The sequence below is a fragment of the Adiantum capillus-veneris genome, chromosome 20, assembly GCF_014529385.1.
Source record: "Adiantum capillus-veneris isolate H3 chromosome 20, ASM1452938v2, whole genome shotgun sequence".
Lineage (NCBI taxonomy): Eukaryota > Viridiplantae > Streptophyta > Polypodiopsida > Polypodiales > Pteridaceae > Adiantum > Adiantum capillus-veneris.
In genome coordinates this window covers 45,816,667-45,824,914 of record NC_140950.1, presented here as the reverse complement: position 1 = coordinate 45,824,914, position 8,248 = coordinate 45,816,667, and positions in this window count along the sequence as shown.

Sequence of the window (8,248 nt, the reverse complement as noted above, 5' to 3'; positions counted from 1 at the left end):
CGCTCCAGTCTCATAATTGTACCCCCACTGTACCATAGGTTGTTCTATTGTCACTGATCATCCCCATATTTTTTGTTTTTCATTACGACCGTTTTTCACCTGCTTTTTGTATTTTTGAAGTTTTTCTGCCGAAAATTAGCAAAATTATAAGAAAATAGCAAATCAAACCCAAAAAATCCTAATAAATCACAAACATCACCGCAAAACATTATATACACTCACATGCAATTTTTTTGGCCGGATTTCTCCGTTTTACCAATATTTTACCCGAAAAATGGCTATTTCTACTTATATACACACACCCAGGGGCTTGATTTGGCGATTGGCCCCATATACCTGTAGATACATGCTGTATAAGGGCATATGTACTTGGGTTAGTCCAGAAAATTTCGCAATCAAACAACAACCCTTAAAATAGTCTCCGTTTTACCAATATTTTGCCCGAAAAATGGCTATTTCTACTTATATACACACACCTAGGGGCTTGATTTGGCGATTGGCCCGATATACCCTAAGATACATGTTGTATAAGGGCATATGTACTTGGGTTAGTCCAAAAAAATTTGCAATCAAACAACAACCCTTAAAATAGTCGAACATCATGCCCTTTTTTGCTCTTTCTGCTATTGGTTCCGCATTTGAGAATGCCCCCCCCGCTCCTTGCCGGAGTCCTCCCGGACGACAAGGTATCGTCTCGGAGTATGTGTCGTGCATAGGTTGAAAAATTTGTGCTAATGCTTGGCCAATTAATGTGGCCCTAATTTATGCATACTCCGTCAATGCATGGAAAAATTAATGCTACGTAAGAGAAGGGAATAAGCAAGATGCTTATTGGCATTCGCCGTCGAGGTTTCCTGTTTTCTTTGCAAGTAACAGTTGTAACTCTACTACTCTTTGTTTAATTGTCTTTTTTGCCACAAGCAATTGCTTTGCCGCTACTGTTGATATAGCCGTAGTTGTTTCTATGGAGAGGATTGGCTTGGCCAAAGTGGCCGTGGACCGTATTTCCTTTGCTTTCCATTGGTATTTTGTTTTTGCCGGTTTTTGTAGATGTTTTTCCACTTCTTTTGTTGCCACTGTTTTGTTGCTGATTGGCATCCACATAAGTCGGTTGCCTTTTTTCAAATGCAGCTGCCCGCCTTAAGTTGTTGCTTGTACTGAAGGGAGTTCCTTTTGCTTTTGTTTTGGTATCCAAATGCTAGTGACATTTGAGTTATTGCTGAGCATTTTCTTTGGGATCCATACCTGCTTTATGCCCTTGGTTTTTGGTTGTACTATCTGCTTCGGTTTAATTCTTTCGTTGCATTGTTGTTTGTCTGCCATGTCATTTCTATCCTTCCGCATCCATACTTGTTTCTGTTGTTTTGGTAATCGAGGACTTTGCATTGTGGTCTGTGACTTCGTATGTATGTAGTCAGCATGGTTTGCTGTTACCTGTTTTTTGGCCTTGGGTATCATGTTGTTCTTTGGTGGCATTCTTGCTTTTGTCTCTTTTTCCTGTGATTGCATGGCTTGCAGCTGATTATTCCGGTATTGCTGAGCAAAGGCTATCACCTATTGTTCATGTGCATGCTGAATTTTGACTGCCTTTGCATTCCAATCTATCTACACATTGTACTCTTACTGCCAAGGTTGTCCCAACATCATTGGGTGTTGTGTGTTTTCAACCTCCACCACATAGAATTTGTGTGGGTAAATATATTGATGTATTTGTACATGCAATATAGTCCATCCCAATGTTTTCAACAGTTGTGATGTACTACTTTCCAGCACTTAAGGAGTAGGATGAAGTTGACCTGTGGATTTGAGCTATTGGTATAATCCGTAAGAGATCAAATTTGCTTGAGCTCCAAAATCAAGCAATGCCGTTGATTCAACTTGATTGCTACCCACTTTGACTACAATTATTGGCTGCGCTGTGTCTTCATCCAACTTCGTCAGTCGAATGGCATTGATTCGCAATAGAGCTCCACTTTGTTGTTGTTGTCGCAAAAGTCTTCGTTTTGCAATGTGTTCCTTTGCTTCTGTGTGAGCTTCCTCTCGTACTCTCTGTTTTTCCTTCATTCATTGTTTTCCTTGATGAATTTGTTGGAGCATCTCCTGTGTGAGTGGTAGATGATATTTCTTCGGTCGACATCCACTAATCCAATTCGGCATTTCTTCACCTGCTAATGTAGCAAGCATGACAGCTCCACTTTGTGATAGATCACTAATCACAAAGGGTCCCATCCCTCGCTTTTTAAGTTTCTTGGCATGTTGCTTCAAAGTATAAACAAGTATATAATCACCTGTTTTGAACTCTTTAGTGCGCACATGTTTGTCAAAAAACTCTTTTTGTCTTCTCTTTTTAGCATAGATTGAAGCTACAGCTTTCAAGTGGAGTTCATCTAGCTTTTCAAGATCATCTATTCTTGAAGAGAGCTCATGCCTTGTCCATTCTAAGCGTTTCGCTATTCGTAGAGTTGGAATTAAAAACTCTATGGGTAGTATAGCATTTAGGCCAAACACCATGTTGTACGGTGTTATTCCTATTAATGTTTTGTAAGCTACCCTGTATGCCCATAGTGTTGAGTGTAGCTGCTGATCCCAATCTGTTCTTGACTCTGACACTATTTTAGGGAGAACCGTGCATAGTGTTTTATTTGTGGCCTCGGCTTGTCCATTGGCCTGTGGATGGTATGGAGCATATTTCCTATGTATAACCATGAATTCCTCTAGCATATATTCAATGACTTTATTAAGAAAATGTGTCCCACGATCACTTACAATTTCTATAGGTACCCGTACCGTACAAAAAAATTCTCATAAAAAAATTGTGCAGTGGTCCGTGCATATGCTTTTTGCGTTGCCTTGGCTTCCACGCATTTTGTGAGATAGTCCGTAGCCACAATGATATATTGGGTATGGGTGCAATATGTAGGGGGTGAGATAGGTCCCACAAAATCAATGCCCCATTTTTCAAATGCTCTTGCTCCCATCATTGGCCGTAGTGGCATCTCATCTCTCTTTATCGGTACCTTGGTGCGCTGACATGCATCACAACGCCTTACAAACTCTTCAGCATCCATGTGCAATGTAGGCCACCATATTCCTGCGGTTAAGACAATTTTTGCCGTCTTATCGCCCAAAAAATGGCCTCCACTTATTCCGCTATGTGCATGCTCTAGAATCAGCAGGTATTCACTTTCACTTGCACAGATTCTAAGTTGATTGTCCTTTCCTCACTTATAGAGTTGGTTCCCAATTAACTGAAAGTCACGAGCTTCCAGCTCTATAGCCCTTTTTCGTGCTCTTGTGATGTTCTCAGGGAACGTCCTGGTAGTTAAGAAATCAATGATATATTGACTCCATGCAAGTGCAATGTTTACCTGAAACAATATTGCGTGATCCACCGGTCGTTTGGCACTACATATAGTACAATTGGTAACAGAAGAATGTGTGTCTGCATACATAGTTGGCCAATAAACCCCTAACTGTTTCAGTCTCTGGTATGTTTTCACTGTTGAACAATGAAATGCACAATCCTGGACATGTGCTTCTTCAAGGTAGCACTCGAATGCTTCCGCATTTATACATAATCGTAGGATTTCGTCCGATCTTAGATGATACAGGCGTCCTGCTATCAACTAGAAGTTTTTTGTTTGTCGTATTGTTTGTTGTTTGGATCTGTACTCCGTATTATCAAATCTACTTCCAAAGGAAAGAATGCTAACAATTTTCTGTGACCATTTGGGTATCATTTCAATGTTGAAAAGATAATCATCTGGTATGTCATCATCTACTCCTTCAGGAGCTTCCCCGTTGTGTATCCTTGAAAGATGATCCGCTCGTAGATGAGTTTTACCTTTTTTGACCACCACTGTGAAGTCAAACTCTAGCAATATAATAAACCAGCGTACAATTATCCCTATATTGCATGGTTTATTTACCAGATACAAAAGAGCTTGATGATCTGTGAAGAACACAAATTTGTTTGCGAGCAAATAATACCAAAATTTCTTTACAGCATAAATTATTCCTAACCCTTCTCGTTCAATGGTTGTGTAGTTCTTTTTCGCACTGTTTAACTATCGGCTGGCATAACACACTGGAAAATCCATTGTTCCGTCTCCAGGTTGAGCCAGAATACTCCCGATTGCATATGCAGAAGCATCAATGTGAACATGGAATATCTTTTCCCAATCTGGTGCCTTCAGTACAGGTGCTGATATAAGGTTTTCCTTCAGCTTTTGGAATGAAGTTTCACACTCCTCAGTCCAATCGAAATTGACTAGCAAACGATACAGAGGTTGTGCGATAACCACATACATGTATATGAATCTCCGATAATATCCGCAGTGTCCCATGAAGGATTGCACTTGTTTAGCATTAGTAGGCCTGGGTAGGTCTATAATGACTTTGACTTTTTCTAGGTTAGTGGTTATGCCATTTCTTGAGACAATGTGTCCTAAGATGCGTCCTTGATTAACCATGAATATACACTTTTTCGGATTAAGAGAGATTCGATATGTCCTGCATTTTTCAAAGACCTTTTGCAAATGGTCAATATGGTCCTCTAGTAGAAGAGAGTGTACACAAAGATCATCCATGTAAATTTCTAAGAATATTCTTAGGTATTCTTTGAACGCGTGCGTCATTAACCTTTGGAAGGTAGTTGGGGCATTAGTTAAGCCAAACGGCATAACTCGATATGCATAAATTCCCCATTCTGTGGCAGATGCTGTTTTGTGTTGATCCTCTCTTGCTATTTCCAGTTGGTTATATCCTAAAAACCCATCCAAAAAGGAATAAGACCGTTTCTCAGCCACCCGCTCAAGTACATGTTCTGTGATTGGCAAGGGATAATTATCCCTTATGGTAGCTGCATTTATCTTTTTGAGGTTTACACACACTCGCAGTTTTCCATTATTTTTGGGAACTACCACAATGGGTGACACCCAATCTGTATGTTCAATCTCATAGATGAACTCAGGTTCCATCAGCTTATCAATCTCTTCTTTGATTCGTTTAGCAAATGTGTCATTATATGTATAAGGACGTTGTTTGCTAGGTTTTGCATCCGATTTCAAAGGAATTGTATATTGGCATATCGATGGATCAACTCCTTTGAGGTCTTGATAGGACCATGCAAACACATCTTTATACTCTGCTTTGTTTTGCCTGGATTTTTGCACTATGGTTTCCCCTTGATGTGCTGAGCCCACAACTACTTTTACTTTTTGATTTGGACACCTATTAGCTGGTCAATGGGTCAGAAATCTGTTCTGACAGCCTGTTGCTGATCTTGATCAGTCTAATCAACTCCAATTTGGACCAAAATTGACCTGGAGGCTTGCCTTAGGCTATACAACACCTTGCTATGCTCACAGTCAATATCTGGCTTCAATTTCTTCCTTTAGACATCCTACGCGTAGGATGTCGTTTTCATCAGAATGGCTTCAAATTCAAAACACAGGCTCCCCTTGGGTTGCTGATCACTTTGGTATACTCAAAATTTGGTTTGGAGTCCTAAATCACACAGAAGACATCCTACGCGTAGGATGTCTTTTTGGCCTGTTTGACCCCAGACTTGACCCACAGCTTCCCCTTGATGTCAGTCACCCAGTGGTATGCTTAGATTTTGGTTTGGATTTCAAAAGTCCCCAATTTTAGTTGTTCTTGCTTTTTTCAGTCAAAAGTGCTAAAGTCTGCTTTGAACCCAATTTTCTCACCCAAATGAGATGAAACCCCTTTCAGTCACTCAATATATCATGCAAGACATGCTCATGCAGCCATCTTATGGTTTTGGTCTCAAAATAATGTTTTGGCACAATTTGGGTAGGATGTCTGGCAATTTCAGTCTATCTAGCCTTATCTTGTCAAGATATGGTCAAATTTCCACTTTCCAGTTCAAATTAGGGTAAACCCCACCTTCTGAACACACTGGTCAACTCAAAATCCCAAAATTCCCACCAGATTAGCATGTAGACATCCTACGCATAGGATGTCTCCTGGCTTGAAATCAATTTTTTTCTAACAGAAATGCTCCTGATGCTCTGTAGCTCTATCAAAAACACTCACAGTAACTTTTGGACTTCACTTAGGCTTTCAAACACACTTTTGCATCTTTTTGTGTCTTTTAAAAACTTGTGAGGACTTTACCAAGCAACTATACATACATGAAATGCTCTAGATCCTGAATCATGATGTCCTACTTACTCTACTCCTACTTATCATGTGAAATGGTGATAATGGTGTTTTGGTTGCTTTCTTGCCTCTCCGAACTCTCAAGCTTTCCTCTCACCGCTTCTACCACTCCAATTCCTACTTAAGAACTCGACAACTACCTAAAACTATCTTAGTCTACCTAAATCTACCTAAGTCGAAGGATCTAGGCCAGACACACGATTCCTAGACTCCCTCTAAGACCTAGAGAGTCCTCCACCCTCTGATCCTATCTAAATGTAAAACAAGACTTTTGGCAAGCCAAAAATCCCTATCCTCAAGGATTAGTCTCAGTCACCTACCTAAGGTTTTCGTCCCCGGCAACGGCGCCAATGTTGGACGGATACGCCGCGACGGACGCCAGCACAACGAGAACTCACCTAACATATAATGTCAGCTAAGGACGAAGCTCGACCCCCAGGCACGTGGAAGCAAGCATAAGGTGTCAACCTACACTCGGCCGACTCCTAACTAATTCCTACAGAGGTCTCTACCAATTGTCTAAGTCACAGCCTTCAAGAGTGCATAAGAGGAAACTTCCTACAACGCTTTCTAGAGCCGAACACCCATCAAAAAATCTCCAAACACCATAGAACTTGAAGGAGACCCTACTAATACCAATATGTCGCTCTCCCTAAGGTCCATGAACCAAAATCTCAACCCAAAACACACGGTGCAAAATCGCGTAGGATGTCTGGCCGAAATTTGCAGGTCGTCGTTTTCGAAAACTAAAGTGCCTAATGTGTAGCTCTACTCAATGCCAATGCATGGATATGCTACAATGCAAAATCGGATAATGTATGCCCACCCAATCACCAGATGAATCTCGTAGAAGGAGCTCGCAAAACCGGACCGTATGCGCGCAATGTAGATATCGGCGCGTAGCTCTCGTGGGGGGCAACATGCTGCACTTCTCCGCACTTGATTCCGACTACCGGTGCACACGTAGCATCAAGATGAAGCTCACACTCTCTCTCGTACATAGTACGCTCACTCACAGACTTCAAAACTTCTTTTTTAAAATGACAAAAGGTTCCTTCATTAAGGTCAAAAAGTGGTATATATACCTTACAATTCTCAAACCCTAAAGTTCCAAAATGAACGAACTACTCCATCTATCTAGCAAAACTGGGATACAATCTGGAAACTTCTGTAAGTCCCAATATTTACAAGGTGAAAAATCAGGTTTCCTCAATAAATGAATAATTACAAAAAAAATGATAATCCTCCGAGTAGTTAGTCTCCGTGGGGTGTGTCCAGCTTCTAACAGACATTGACTCACATAGCGAAGTATGTCTCCTTTCATTCCATACCAAAAATAACTCCTCCTGACAGCATGAAGAGTCTTAGCATAGCCTGGATGTCCAGATGTAGGGCTATCGTGTGCTTCATATAGAATAGCCTTCTTTAAGGCTGGATCTCTGGGTACACAGAGTCTATGTTTGTAGTAAAGACATCCTCCCATAAGAGAGTAATCTTTAGCTTCAGGCATCTTATTCTGCTGAACTAATGATACTATTTGTTGGTACTCTGGATCTACCAAGGAGGCTTCTATCCCAGATAGGGTTATTTGGAATAGAGATAGCTCCGAGAAAGGATTTTCAGCTAAGACCATCTGCAATTGTATTTTCCTTCCGTGGTATATACTTTATGTCAAGGTCATATTCCTGTAATAGCTGTATCCATCGCCGTTGTCGTATATTGAGAATAGGTTGCATAAAAATCCATTTTAAGCTCTTGTGATCTGTCACTAGCTGAAACTTGCGCCCAAGAAGATAATGTCTCCATAACATCAGCGCATGTATAACTGCTAAAAGTTCCAGATCATGAGTAGGATAATTCTTCTCATGATCCCTCAGCTTTCGCGAAGTATACAACACCGGCCTTCCTTCTTGAGTAAGAACTCCGCCTAGAGCAAATTTGCTAGCATCGGTCGCTACTTCAAATTCCTTACTAAAATCTAGGAGCTTTAAAATAGGAGCTGAGACGAAGAATTCAAAGCTAGACTCGTGCTCGGTGGTCTTCCATTCGATCCTCATTCCTT